Source organism: Oncorhynchus tshawytscha, linkage group LG22 (assembly GCF_018296145.1).
Source record: "Oncorhynchus tshawytscha isolate Ot180627B linkage group LG22, Otsh_v2.0, whole genome shotgun sequence".
Taxonomy (NCBI): Eukaryota; Metazoa; Chordata; class Actinopteri; order Salmoniformes; family Salmonidae; genus Oncorhynchus; species Oncorhynchus tshawytscha.
In genome coordinates, this window is record NC_056450.1 from 45053983 (window position 1) to 45066775 (window position 12793).

At 43.9% G+C, this 12793-nt stretch overlaps 1 protein-coding gene across 3 annotated transcripts in view; it reads left to right on the forward strand.

The window, feature by feature from the left end:
- The window catches only part of LOC112222421 (nerve growth factor), an 82546-nt gene that overhangs the window by 65837 nt on the left and 3916 nt on the right, over positions 1-12793 (forward strand). The window contains exon 2 of one of the 3 annotated variants that reach the window (XM_042304337.1): positions 818-899. The exons of 1 other annotated variant lie outside the window; for it this stretch is intronic. The gene's annotated coding sequence lies outside the window, so the exon portion shown is untranslated. Of the gene's footprint in view, positions 1-817; positions 900-9626; positions 10037-12793 lie in introns of those variants that run through there. One more of the 3 variants, XM_024385221.2, reaches the window with a different exon arrangement.

The window sequence follows — 12793 nt, forward strand, 5'->3', positions numbered from 1 at the left end:
GATAAAATTTAGGTCCAGGGGGTCTGGTGTGTAGTCCCATGTAAAGAAGCATTTGTGTTTAGTGAGTCTGCCAAATCAGATACAGTAGGATGACCAGGGATATTTTGTTGATCATTGCGTGAATTGGACCATTTTCCTGACCTGCTTATCATTCAACATTTTCCAGTACTTTTGGGTGTCAGGAAAAATGTAGGGAGTAAAAAGTACATTATTTTCTTCAGGAATGTAAAGAAGTAAAAGTTGACAAAAAATATAAATAGTCAAGTAAAATACAGTTACCCCCGCCCACACCCCTAATTTTTAAAAATAAAAAAACAAGTAGTACTTTAATGTATTTTAACTTAATAAGTACTTTATACCACTGGTTAGCACACAACTCTCACACACTCAATGGGTAAACCAGCACACTCACTCTTGATTGGCCAAGAATACACACACAAGGAAGCTGTCTTTACGTCTCAGGAAGAAAAGGGAACATTATGTCAAGCTCCTGCAACAGCCTGAGAATTAGACTGATGGAGGTGCATACTTCAGTAGACAATATGACCCCAACAATGCCTGTAAACATGGGGAGCAAAAGCAGAGAGAAAGGGAGAGATGTTAACACATGTTTCCCATGCCAATAAAGCCCCTTGAATTGAATTGAATTAAGAGAGAAGAGAGAGAGAGAGAGAGAGAGAGAGAGAGAGAGAGAGAAATGTGCTCATCTGTGGGGACACAAATGCGTGCACAGGAATACTACCTGATCTAACGAGCACACGAGGGGACAGATTTATTACAGGCCATAGTGTCTCTAACTGTCTTAATCTCCCCATAGAAACAACAGTGACAGCACCGTCAACAAAAATGGAAGGGATCTTTTGCAGCTCTGTAGAAGCCTGGGTCTGTACTTTGTCATGGTAGGTAATGGGGGGACTCTTTGGGGAGATTCACCTACTGCCCAGTAAGGATGTACAACATCCTTACCTGCACATGTCCTCTACTGTATACTTATTGTTATTGTTGAATGTATGGTTATTTTGACCCCTGGTTATTGTTGTTACTGTTGTCCCGTTGACAATTTTTTAAATTGTAAATATCCAAAATAAGCTTTGGCAATATGTACATTGTTACGTCATGCCAATAAAGCGAATTGAATTGAGAGAGAGAGAGAGAGAGAGAGAGAGAGAGAGAGAGAGAGAGTGAATCGGACCACAGCATTAGGCAGGTACACAGAGGACAAAGAGAGCGGGGGGGGGGGTTAAATGAGATGAGTTACTGAGACATGAGTTACTGAGCCCCTCCCTAACTCTGGTCTCCTCCAGATCCCTGTTCTGTTCCCATTGTTTTCCCTGAACACTCCTGTGGGATTATGGGATTCCCAGGACAAACCTGTCTGTTTATGGACCTGTCTGTTCCATTCAGATGAAGCTGATATCCAGACTCCAGACCAGGGTTCCCCAACAGGAAGCCCCGCGGGACAAATGGATTTTATTTAGCCCTCCAAGTTTTCTGAGCAAAAATATTAATAATTTAGAATTTTCATTGTAGTACATAAAAGACAGTAAAACACCAGGAAATCAGTTACAAGTGATTTTATTTTTTGGAAATCTGTATTCCTACGCATTATAGAGAGATGTGATTGTATACAAGCCTTATAGAGAGATGTGATTGTATACAAGCATCAGGTTTGAAATGATGTTTTAGTCAAATATTGTATTTGTTTGGGTTTCTTGCTGTCAATTTGCAGTCTACAAATTATTTGCCCCAAGCCAAATCACAGACAGTCAGTCCTCCCCAGAGACAGTCTACTGATGCCCCTAGCCAAATCACAGTCTTGGCATTTACATTATTCTTATGTGATCAAATTTAACACAATGAATTATTTTAATCTAGAATGTTAATATATTCATTACTTAGACTGTATAACTAGCCTTATTTGGCAGAATAATATCGGTTAACCCAGAACTAAAATCTCAAACTTGGTCAGCTGATTCACTTTTGGGTCTATTCGTGTTACAAATTGAAAGTTTGAAATCTCCACCCTCACAAAAGGAAACTCTCAGCTAAAACTAAAAAACGAACTACGGAACTACTGCAGCTCGTTATCCCACGTATCCCATTCAGTCCCGGCAGATTCTTCGGTCTACACTCAGAATCTGCCCACGGGAGATTATAGCCAGAATGGCCAATAGGGCAGGAGCCCACAGGGCAGGAGCCCATCTCCTGTTTCTGTAGAGTGGGGCAGCTTAATGTACAAGTACATCCCCTGGACAGGAAGTCTACATTGTCTATTTAATGTTTACATTGAAAACAGTTGTTGTCTTATTGAAGACTCTGGTCAGTTGAGATGTTCTGTGGTGCATTATTTGTCATCAGAAATGTAGAGAGCTGCTGGATCAGAGGGTTGTCTCTATGTGGTTTACTGGTTCACTCTCTTTTGCTCTCCTCATCTCCCCTTCTCTCTCTCTGTCTGTTTCTCTTCCCCGTCTCTCCCCCTTTCTCTCTCCCCCCTCCCCACCTCTCTCTCTGCCCCACCTCTCTCTATCCCCCTCCGCTCTCTCTCTCTGCCCCCCTCTCTATCCCCCTCCGCTCTCTGCCCCCTCTCTATCCCCCTCCGCCTCTCTCTCTCTGCCCCCTCTCTATCCCCCTCCGCTCTCTCTCTCTCTGCCCCCTCTCTATCCCCCTCCGCTCTCTCTCTCTCTCTCTCTCTCTCTCTCTCTCTGCCCCCTCTCTATCCCCCTCCGCTCTCTCTCTCTCTCTCTCCCCTCTCTCTCTCTCTCTCTCTCTCTCTCCCCCTCTCTATCCCCCTCCGCTCTCTCTCTCTCTCTCTCTCCCCCCTCTCTCTCTCTGCCCCCCTCTCTATCCCCCTCCGCTCTCTCTCTCTCTCTCTCTGCCCCCCCCTCTCTATCCCCCTCCGCTCTCTCCCTCTCTCTCTCTCTCCCTCACTCTCTCTCTAGCTCTGTGTCTGTTAGTGTTTGAAGTGTTGCTGATGGACAGCAGGTGCTGCTCAATGGGTTTAACATGGCTGTTGTGATGATGGGAACAGACTAGACACAGTGGAACGTGCATGGGAGTGCGTGGTGGAACCCTCTCAACTCAACCTACAGTTCAGTATTCAACCCTCTCAGCTCAACATACAGTTCAGTATTCAATCCTCTCAGCTCAACATACAGTTCAGAATTTGATCGTAAATGTGCCAATTTTAAAGGTTTGTTCTCTGTGGAATATCTTACTATTGTACTTGCCATGTGTGTTAGGGAGGACTAAATCCTTTACAGACGCTGTAGTAATTCAATTCATATTCATCACCAAGGACGTCGACTGAGAGGAGAGAGAAAGAGAGACTTTCCTTCATTATCCGACAGGATGAAAGGAGGAGAGGAACCACGCCGCTGATGAAAGAGAGAGAGAATGTGTTTACTTTGGGTTTTCCCCCTCTCTCCCTCTCCCCCTAGCCCCCTCTCTCTCTTTCTCTCAATTCAATTCAATTCAATTCAAAGGGCTTTATTGGCATGGAAACATATGTTAACATTGTCAAAGCAGGTGAAGTAGATAATAAACAAAGCTAAATAAACAATAAAAATAAACAGTAAACATTACACTCACAGAAGTTCCCAAAGAATAAAGACATTTCAAATGTCATATTATGTCTATATACATTGTTGTAATGATGTGCAAATAGTTAAAGTACAAAAGGGAAAATAAGTAAACATAAATATGGGTTGTATTTACAATGGTGTTTGTTCTTCACTGGTTGCCCTTTTCTTGTGGCAACAGGTCACAAATCTTGCTGCTGTGATGGAACACTGTGGAATTTCACCCAGTAGATATGGGAGTTTCTCAAAATTGGGTTTGTTTTCGAATTCTTTGTAGATCTGTGTAATCTGAGGGAAATATGTCTTTCTAATATGGTCATATGTTGGACAGGAGGTTAGGAAGTGCAGCTCAGTTTCCACCTCATTTTGTGGGCAGTGAGCACAAAGCCTGTCTTCTCTTGAGAGCCAGGTCTGCCTACGGTGACATTTCTCAATAGCAAGGCTATGCTCACTGAGTCTGTACATAGTCAAAGCTTTCCTTAATTTTGGGTCAGTCACAGTGGTCAGCTATTCCGTTTGCATAGTGGACTCTTAATCTCAGGTTAATCTCTCTGTAGGTGAGGGCTTTGTTATGGAAGGTTTGGGAATCACTTCCTATTAGGTGGTTGATAATTAGTGGGTATCGGCCTAATTCTGCTCTGCATGCATTATTTGGTATTTTATGTTGTACACTGAAGATATTTTTGCAGAATTCTGCATGCAGAATCTCAATTTGGTGTTTGTCCCATTTTTGTGAATTCTTGTTTGGTGAGCAGACCCCAGACCTCACAACCATAAAGTTCTATGACTGATTCAAGTATTTTTAGCCAAATCCTAATTGTTATGTTGAATTTGATGTTCCTTTTGATGGCATAGAAGGCCCTTCTTGCCTGGTCACTGTGAAAGTTACCTGTGGTGTTGATGTGTCTCTCTCTCTCTCTCTCTCTCTCTCTCTCTCTCTCTCTCTCTCTCTCTCTCTCTCTCTCTCTCTCTCTCTCTCTCTCTCTCTCTCTCTCTCTCTCTCTCTCTCTCTCTCTCTCTCTCTCTCTCTCTCTCTCTCTCTCTCTCTCTCTCTCTCTCTCTCTCTCTCTCTCTCTCTCTCTCCAGCTCCATTAGTCTTTCACACTCCTTCATAATCCCTCCTTCCTGTCGTTGCGCTCTCTGTCTGTGTGTGTATGTGTCTGCCATCTGTCTGTGGGAGTGTGTTGATCCACATCTCTTAACAGAGACCTGTACTACTGACTAATAGGGAACAGACTGATAAAATACTGACAGAAGAACAGTACTCTAAATTATACCATTTTCTAGACACATATTCAATAGTTCAGGCTTTGTGAACAGCAGGGTTGTAAACTGCTGGTTGGAGGACTCCAGATGTCCTGATGCTGGGGATCTACCAATATGGGAATTCTGAAAAAACATGGGAATTTTAGAAAAAGTTACTGTCATTTTGCAACCCTACACCATGTATTCCACATGTCTTCTAAGAACTGAATGGTCACAAGTTCCTGGAGCACCAGGTCCTGTAATGTTGTTGACAGGTTCCAACTGATGTCCAGGTCAGCTGGTTGTCAAATACTCTCAGAACCAGCAACTGTTTGCTCCCTATTAATACTGTGTTGAATCGCGTTGAATCGCGTTGAACAGTGTTTTATAGTGTTGAACCGTGTTGAACCGTGTTTTACAGTGTTGAACCGTGTTGAACCGTGTTTTACAGTGTTGAACCGTGTTGAACCGTGTTTTACAGTGTTGAACCGTGTTTTATAGTGTTGAACCGTGTTTTATAGTGTTGAACCGTGTTGAACCGTGTTGAACCGTTGAACCGTTTTGTTGATGTTTTAGTGTTGAACCGTGTTGAACCGTGTTGTGTTGAACCGTGTTTTATAGTGTTGAACCGTGTTTTATAGAACCGTGTTTTATAGTGTTGAACCGTGTTTTATAGTGTTGAACCGTGTTTTATAGTGTTGAACCGTGTTTTATAGTGTTGAACCGTGTTGAACCGTGTTTTTTTATAGTGTTGAACCGTGTTTTACAGAACCGTGTTTTATAGTGTTGAACCGTGTTTTATAGAACCGTGTTTTATAGTGTTGAACCGTGTTTTATAGTGTTGAACCGTGTTTTACAGTGTTGAACCGTGTTTTATAGTGTTGAACCGTGTTTTACAGTGTTGAACCGTGTTGAACCGTGTTGAACCGTGTTTTACAGTGTTGAACCGTGTTTTACAGTGTTGAACCGTGTTTGTTGATAGTGTTGAACCGTGTTTTTTTACAGTGTTGAACCGTGTTGAACCGTGTTGAACCGTGTTTTACAGTGTTGAACCGTGTTTTATAGTGTTGAACCGTGTTTTACAGTGTTGAACCGTGTTGAACCGTGTTGAACCGTGTTTTACAGTGTTGAACCGTGTTTTACAGTGTTGAACCGTGTTTTTTGTTTTACAGTGTTGAGTGTTGAACCGTGTTTTATAGTGTTGAACCGTGTTTTATAGTGTTGAACCGTGTTTTATAGTGTTGAACCGTGTTTTATAGTGTTGAACCGTGTTTTATAGTGTTGAACCGTGTTTTATAGTGTTGAACCGTGTTTTATAGTGTTGAACCGTGTTTTAGTGTTGAACCGTGTTGAAGTGTTGAACCGTGTTTTATAGTGTTGAACCGTGTTTTATAGTGTTGAACCGTGTTTTATAGTGTTGAACCGTGTTTTATGTTGAACCGTGTTTTATAGAACCGTGTTTTATAGTGTTGAACCGTGTTTTACAGTGTTGAACCGTGTTTTATAGTGTTGAACCGTGTTTTATGTTGAACCGTGTTTTATAGAACCGTGTTTTATAGTGTTGAACCGTGTTTTAACCGTGTTTTACCGTGTTGAACCGTGTTTTATAGTGTTGAACCGTGTTTTAACCGTGTTGAACCGTGTTTTACAGTGTTGTACCGTGTTGTTGAACCGTGTTGAACCGTGTTTTATAGTGTTGAACCGTGTTTTATAGTGTTGAACCGTGTTTTACAGTGTTGAACCGTGTTTTATAGTGTTGAACCGTGTTTTACAGTGTTGAACCGTGTTTTATAGTGTTGAACCGTGTTTTACAGTGTTGAACCGTGTTTTAGTGTTGAACCGTGTTTTATAGTGTTGAACCGTGTTTTATAGTGTTGAACCGTGTTTTATAGTGTTGAACCGTGTTTTACAGTGTTGAACCGTGTTTTATAGTGTTGAACCGTGTTTTATAGTGTTGAACCGTGTTGAACCGTGTTGAACCGTGTTTTACAGTGTTGTACCGTGTTGAACCGTGTTGAACCGTGTTTTATAGTGTTGAACCGTGTTTTACAGTGTTGAACCGTGTTGAACCGTGTTGAACCGTGTTTTACAGTGTTGAACCGTGTTTTATGTTGAACCGTGTTTTACAGTGTTGAACCGTGTTTTATAGTGTTGAACCGTGTTTTAAGTGTTGAACCGTGTTTTATAGTGTTGAACCGTGTTGAACCGTGTTGTGTTGAACCGTGTTTTATAGTGTTGAACCGTGTTGAACCGTGTTTTGTTGAACCGTGTTGTGTTGAACCGTGTTTTATAGTGTTGAACCGTGTTGAACCGTGTTTTATGTTTTACCGTGTTGAACCGTGTTGAACCGTGTTGAACCGTGTTTTATAGAACCGTGTTTTATAGTGTTGAACCGTGTTGAACCGTGTTGAACCGTGTTGAACCGTGTTTTATAGTGTTGAACCGTGTTGAACCGTGTTGAACCGTGTTTTATAGTGTTGTACTGTGTAATAAATCAAATACATTTTTTAAAAATGTATTGGTCACATACACATGGTTAGCAGATGTTAATGGTCACATACACATGGTTAGCAGATGTTATTGGTTACATACACATGGTTAGCAGATGTTATTGGTTACATACACATGGTTAGCAGATGTTATTGGCTACATACACATGGTTAGCAGATGTTATTGGCTACATACACATGGTTAGCAGATGTTATTGGCTACATACACATGGTTAGCAGATGTTATTGGTTACATACACATGGTTAGCAGATGTTATTGGCTACATACACATGGTTAGCAGATGTTATTGGTTACATACACATGGTTAGCAGATGTTATTGCTAAATGTATGGTGCAGCAAAATGCTTGTGCTTCTAGTTCCAACAGTGCAGAATATCTAACAAGTAATCTGACAGTTCCACAACAACTACCTGATACACACAAATCTAAGTAAAGGGATGGAATAAGAATATATAAATATGAACAATAACAGAGTGGCCTTGGCAAGATGCTATAGATGGTATAAAATACAGTATATACATATGGGATGAAGTGCCAATGATTTTAGTCAATGTTGGCAGCAGCCTCTCTGAGTTGAGTCAGTGTGTTGGCAGCAGCCTCTATGTGTTAGTGGTGGCTGTTTAACAGTCTGATGGCCTTGAGATAGAAGCTGTTTTTCAGTCTCTCGGTCCCAGCTTTGATACACCTGTACTGATCTCACCTTCAGATGATGGCGGGGTGAACAGGCAGTGGCTCGGGTGGTTGATGTCCTTGATTATCTTTATGGCATTCCTGTGACATCGGGTGGTGTAGGTCTCCTGGAGGGCAGGTAGTTTGCCCCCGGTGATGCGTTGTGCAGACCCCACCACCCTCTGGAGAGCCCTGTAGTTGAGGGCGGAGCAGTTGCCGTACCAGGCTGTGATACAGCCTGACAGGATGCTCTCAATTGTGCATCTGTAAAAGTTTGTGAGGGTTTTAGGTGACAAGCCAAATTTCTTCAGCTTCCTGAGGTTGAAGAGGCGCTATGGCGCTTTCTTCACCACACTGTCTGTGTGGGTGGATCAATTCAGTTTGTCTGTGATGTGTACGCGGAAGAACTTCCCACCTTCTCCACTGCTGTCCTGTCGATGTGGATAGGGGGGTGCTCCCTCTGCTGTTTTCCTGACGCCACACTCTGAGTGCCCTCACCTCCTCCCTGTAGGCTGTCTCATCATTGTTGTTAATCAGGCCTACTAGTGTTGTGTCATCTGCAAACTTGATGATTGAGTTGGAGGTATGCATGGCGATGCAGTCATGGGTGAACAGAGAGTACAGGAGGGGGGTGATCACACACCCTTGTGGGGCCCCAGTGTTAAGGAACAGTGAAGATAAATGTTGTTTTCTACCTTCACCACCTGGGGGTGGCCAGTCAGGAAGTCCAGGACCCAATGGCACAGGGCGGGTTTGAGACCCAGGGCCTCCAGCTTAATGGTGAGCTTGGAGGGTACTATGGTGTTGAATGCTGAGCTGTAGTCAATGAACAGCATTCTTACATAGGTATTCCTCCTGTCCAGATGTGATAGGGCAATGTGCAGTGTGATGGCGATTGCATCGTCTGTGGACCTGTTGGGGTGGTATGCAAGTTGAAGTGGGTCTAGGGTGGCAGGTAAGGTGGAGGTGATATGGTCCTTGACTAGGTTCCTGAGTGGTACAGCAGTCTAAGACATCTCAGTGGCGTCACTACACACACCCTTGTTCAAAGCCAGGCTCTATCACAACCAGGCGTGATTGGGAGATTTGTGCGAATGCTGCCATCTGTATACAGTTTCTGGTTAGGGTAGGTTTTAATAGTCACATTGGGTACAAAATCTCTTATGGACTTCCTTATAAACTCAATCACAGAATCATCGTATAAATCAATATTATTATCTGAGGCTACCCGGAACATGTCCCAGTCCGCGTGATCAAAACAATCTTGAATCATGGATTCCGATTGGGCAGACCATCTTTGAATAGTTATTGTACATCCTGTTTGAGTTTCTGCCTATAGGATGGGAGGAGCAAAATGGAGTCGTCGTCAGATTTGCCAAAAGGAGGGCGGGGGAGGGCCTTGTATACATCGAGGAAGTTAGAGTAGCAGTGATCCAGTGATTTTCCAGCGCGAGAGCTACAATCAATATGCTGATAGACTTTAGGTAGCCTTGTTGTCAAATTTCCTTTGTTAAAATACCAAGCTAAATAAGTGCAGCCTCAGGATATATGGTTTCCAGTTTGCATAGAGTCCAGTGAAGTTCCTTGAGGGCCGTCGTGGTATCTGTTTGAGGGGGGGGGGTTTACATGGCTGTGACAATAACTGACGAGAATTATCTTGGGAGATAATATGTCGGCATTTGATTGTGAAGAATTATAGGTCAGGTGAAAAAAAGGACTTGAGTTCCTGTATGTTATTACAATTATGACATGACTCGTTAATCATGAAGCACACACCCCCGCCCTTCTTCTTCCCAGAGAGATGTTTATATCTGTCGGCACAACGCATAGAGAAACCCGGTGGCTGTACCGACTCAGACAACATATCCCGAGAGAGCCATGTTTCTGTGAAACAGAGTATGTAACAATCCCTGTTGTCTCTCTGGAAAGCAACCCTTCCCTAATTTCTACCTTGTTGTCTAGAGACTGGACATTGGCGAGTAATATACTTGGAAGCGGTGGGTGATGTGCACGCCTTCGAAATCTGACAGGAGGTAAGGATCTAAGGCCATAGTGGCGAAGAAATTACAATTTAGCAATTAACACTGGAGTGATAGAATGTGCAGATGAGGATGTGCAAGTAGAAATACTGGTGTACAAAAGAGCAGAAAAACAAAAACAAATATGGGGATGAAGTAGGTAGTTGGATGGATGGGCTACTTACAGATGGGCTGTGTACAGCTGCAGTAAGCTGCTCTGACAGCTGAAGCTTAAAGTTAGTGAGGGAGATATGAGTTTCCAACTTCAGTGATATTTGCAATTTGTTCCAGGCATTGGCAGCAGAGAACTGGAAGGAAAGCCGGCCAAAGCAGGTGTTGGCTTTGGGGATGACCGTGTGTGTGTGTGTGTGTGTGTGTGTGTGTGTGTGTGTGTGTGTGTGTGTGTGTGTGTTTCAGATCAGCACCCTGGTCACAATGGGACCAGAGGAGATGACTAAACCACAATCTACTGTGTGCTGTGTGTTCTAAAGCTTTGTATCATTAGGATCCAAATAGCTCAATCAAGGACAGATGTGAGAGAGAGAGAGAGAGAGAGAGAAAGAGAGGGAGAGGAAAAGGGGGAGTGGAAAAGGGGAGAGAGGGAAAGAGGGATGGAGGGAGAGAGTGATCGAGAGAGAAAGAAAGAGAGAGAGGGGGAGAGAGAGAGAGAGAGAGAGAGAGGGGGAAAAGGAAAACAGACAGAGGAAGAGGGGAGGGGAGAGAGAGAGAGAGAGAGAGAGAGAGAGAGAGAGAGAGAGAGAGAGAGAGAGAGAGAGAGAGGGAGAAGGAGGGAGGGAGAGAGAGAGAGAGAGAGAGAGAGAGAGAGAGCGAGAGAGAGAGAGAGAGAGAGAGAGAGGGAGAAGGAGGGAGGGAGAGAGAGAGAGAGAGAGAGAGAGAGAGAGAGAGGGAGAAGGAGGGAGGGAGAGAGAGAGGGAGAGAGAGAGCGAGAGAGAGAGAGCGAGAGAGAGAGAGAGAGGGAGAAGGAGGGAGGGAGAGAGAGAGAGAGAGGGAGAAGGAGGGAGGGAGAGACAGAGACACAGAGAGAGAGAGAGAGAGAGAGAGAGAGAGAGAGAGAGAGAGAGAGAGAGAGAGAGAGAGAGAGAGAGAGAGAGCATAGTGTTATCCCTAATGTACCTGACCAAAGTATGTCATAACAATATTCTCTGTGCGCTGCTTGATTGGATTGATGTCCTCAACAAAATAACTTTAGAACGTTAGAAAGTAAAGCAGAAATAAACCCAACTTCAGATTAACCTAAACATACCTCCTCCCTGCACAGCGGAAACCTAAAAACCTATAGCAGCCCAGCCAGGTGCCTTAAAACATGTTCTCTGGGCCATGGCCTCTGGGGCTGTATGTGTATGTGATGTGAGTTCAATGAGACCTCCACACTACAGCCAGTTCAGGGAGACTTGTTTAGGGAGACCTCCACACTACAGCCAGTTCAGGGAGACCTGTTCAAGGAGACCTCCACACTACAGCCAGTTCAGGTAGACCTCCACACTACAGCAAGTTCAGGGAGACCTGTTCAGGGAGATCTCCACACTACACTACATCCTGTTCAATGAGACCTGTTCAGGGACACCTCCACACTACAGCCAGTTCAGGGAGACCTCCACACTACAGCCAGTTCAGGTAGACCTGTTCAGGTAGACCTGTTCAGGTAGACCTCCACACTACAGCCAGTTCAGGGAGACCTGTTCAGGGAGACCTCCACTGTATAGAACCATGTTATTTTCTACTCCCTGTATAGAGCCATGTTATTTTCTACTTCCTGTATAGAGCCATGTTATTTTCTACTCCCTGTATAGAGCCATGTTATTTTCTACTTCCTGTATAGAGCCATGTTATTTTCTACTTCCTGTATAGAGCCATGTTATTTTCTACTCCCTGTATAGAGCCATGCTATTTTCTACTTCCTGTATAGAGCCATGTTATTTTCTACTTCCTGTATAGAGCCATGTTATTTTCTACTTCCTGTATAGAGCCATGTTATTTTCTACTTCCTGTATAGAGCCATGTAATCGTCTCCTCCCTGTATGTATTAACAGGCAAGGTGTTCTCACTATTTGCTGTTCTCACTATGTCAGAAATGTATAGACATAAAAGTACAAATGCACATACACGTGCCTGTATTTGTGGATGCGTCCATTGAGGGTGTGAGAGTGTGTGAGAGGGTGTGAGAGTGTGTGAGAGGGTGTGAGAGGGTGTGAGAGTGTGTGAGATTGTTTGAGAGTGTGTGAGAGTGTGTGAGAACTGTGAGAGGATGTGAGAGTGTGTGTGAGTGTGTGAAAGGGTGTGAGAGTGTGTGAGAGGGTGTGAGAGGGTGTGAGAGTGTGTGAGAGGGTGTGAGAGGGTGTGAGAGTGTGTGAGAGGGTGTGAGAGGGTGTGAGAGGGTGTGAGAGTGTGTGAGAGGGTGTGAGAGGGTGTGAGAGTGTGTGAGAATGTGTGAGATTGTTTGAGAGTGTGTGAGAGTGTGTGAGAACTGTGAGAGGATGTGAGAGTGTGTGTGAGTGTGTGAAAGGGTGTGAGAGTGTGGGAGAGGGTGTGAGAGGGTGTGAGAATGTGTGAGAGTGTGTGAGAACTGTGAGAGTGTGTGAGAGTGTGTGAGAACTGTGAGAGTGTGTGAGAGTGTGTGAGAGTGTGTGAAAGTGTGTGAGAGGGTGTGAGAGTGTGTGAGAGTGTGTGAGATGGTTTGAGAGTGTGTGAGAGTGTGTGAAAGTGTGTAAGAGTGTGTGAGAGGGTATGAGAGTGTGTGAGAGTTTGTGAGAG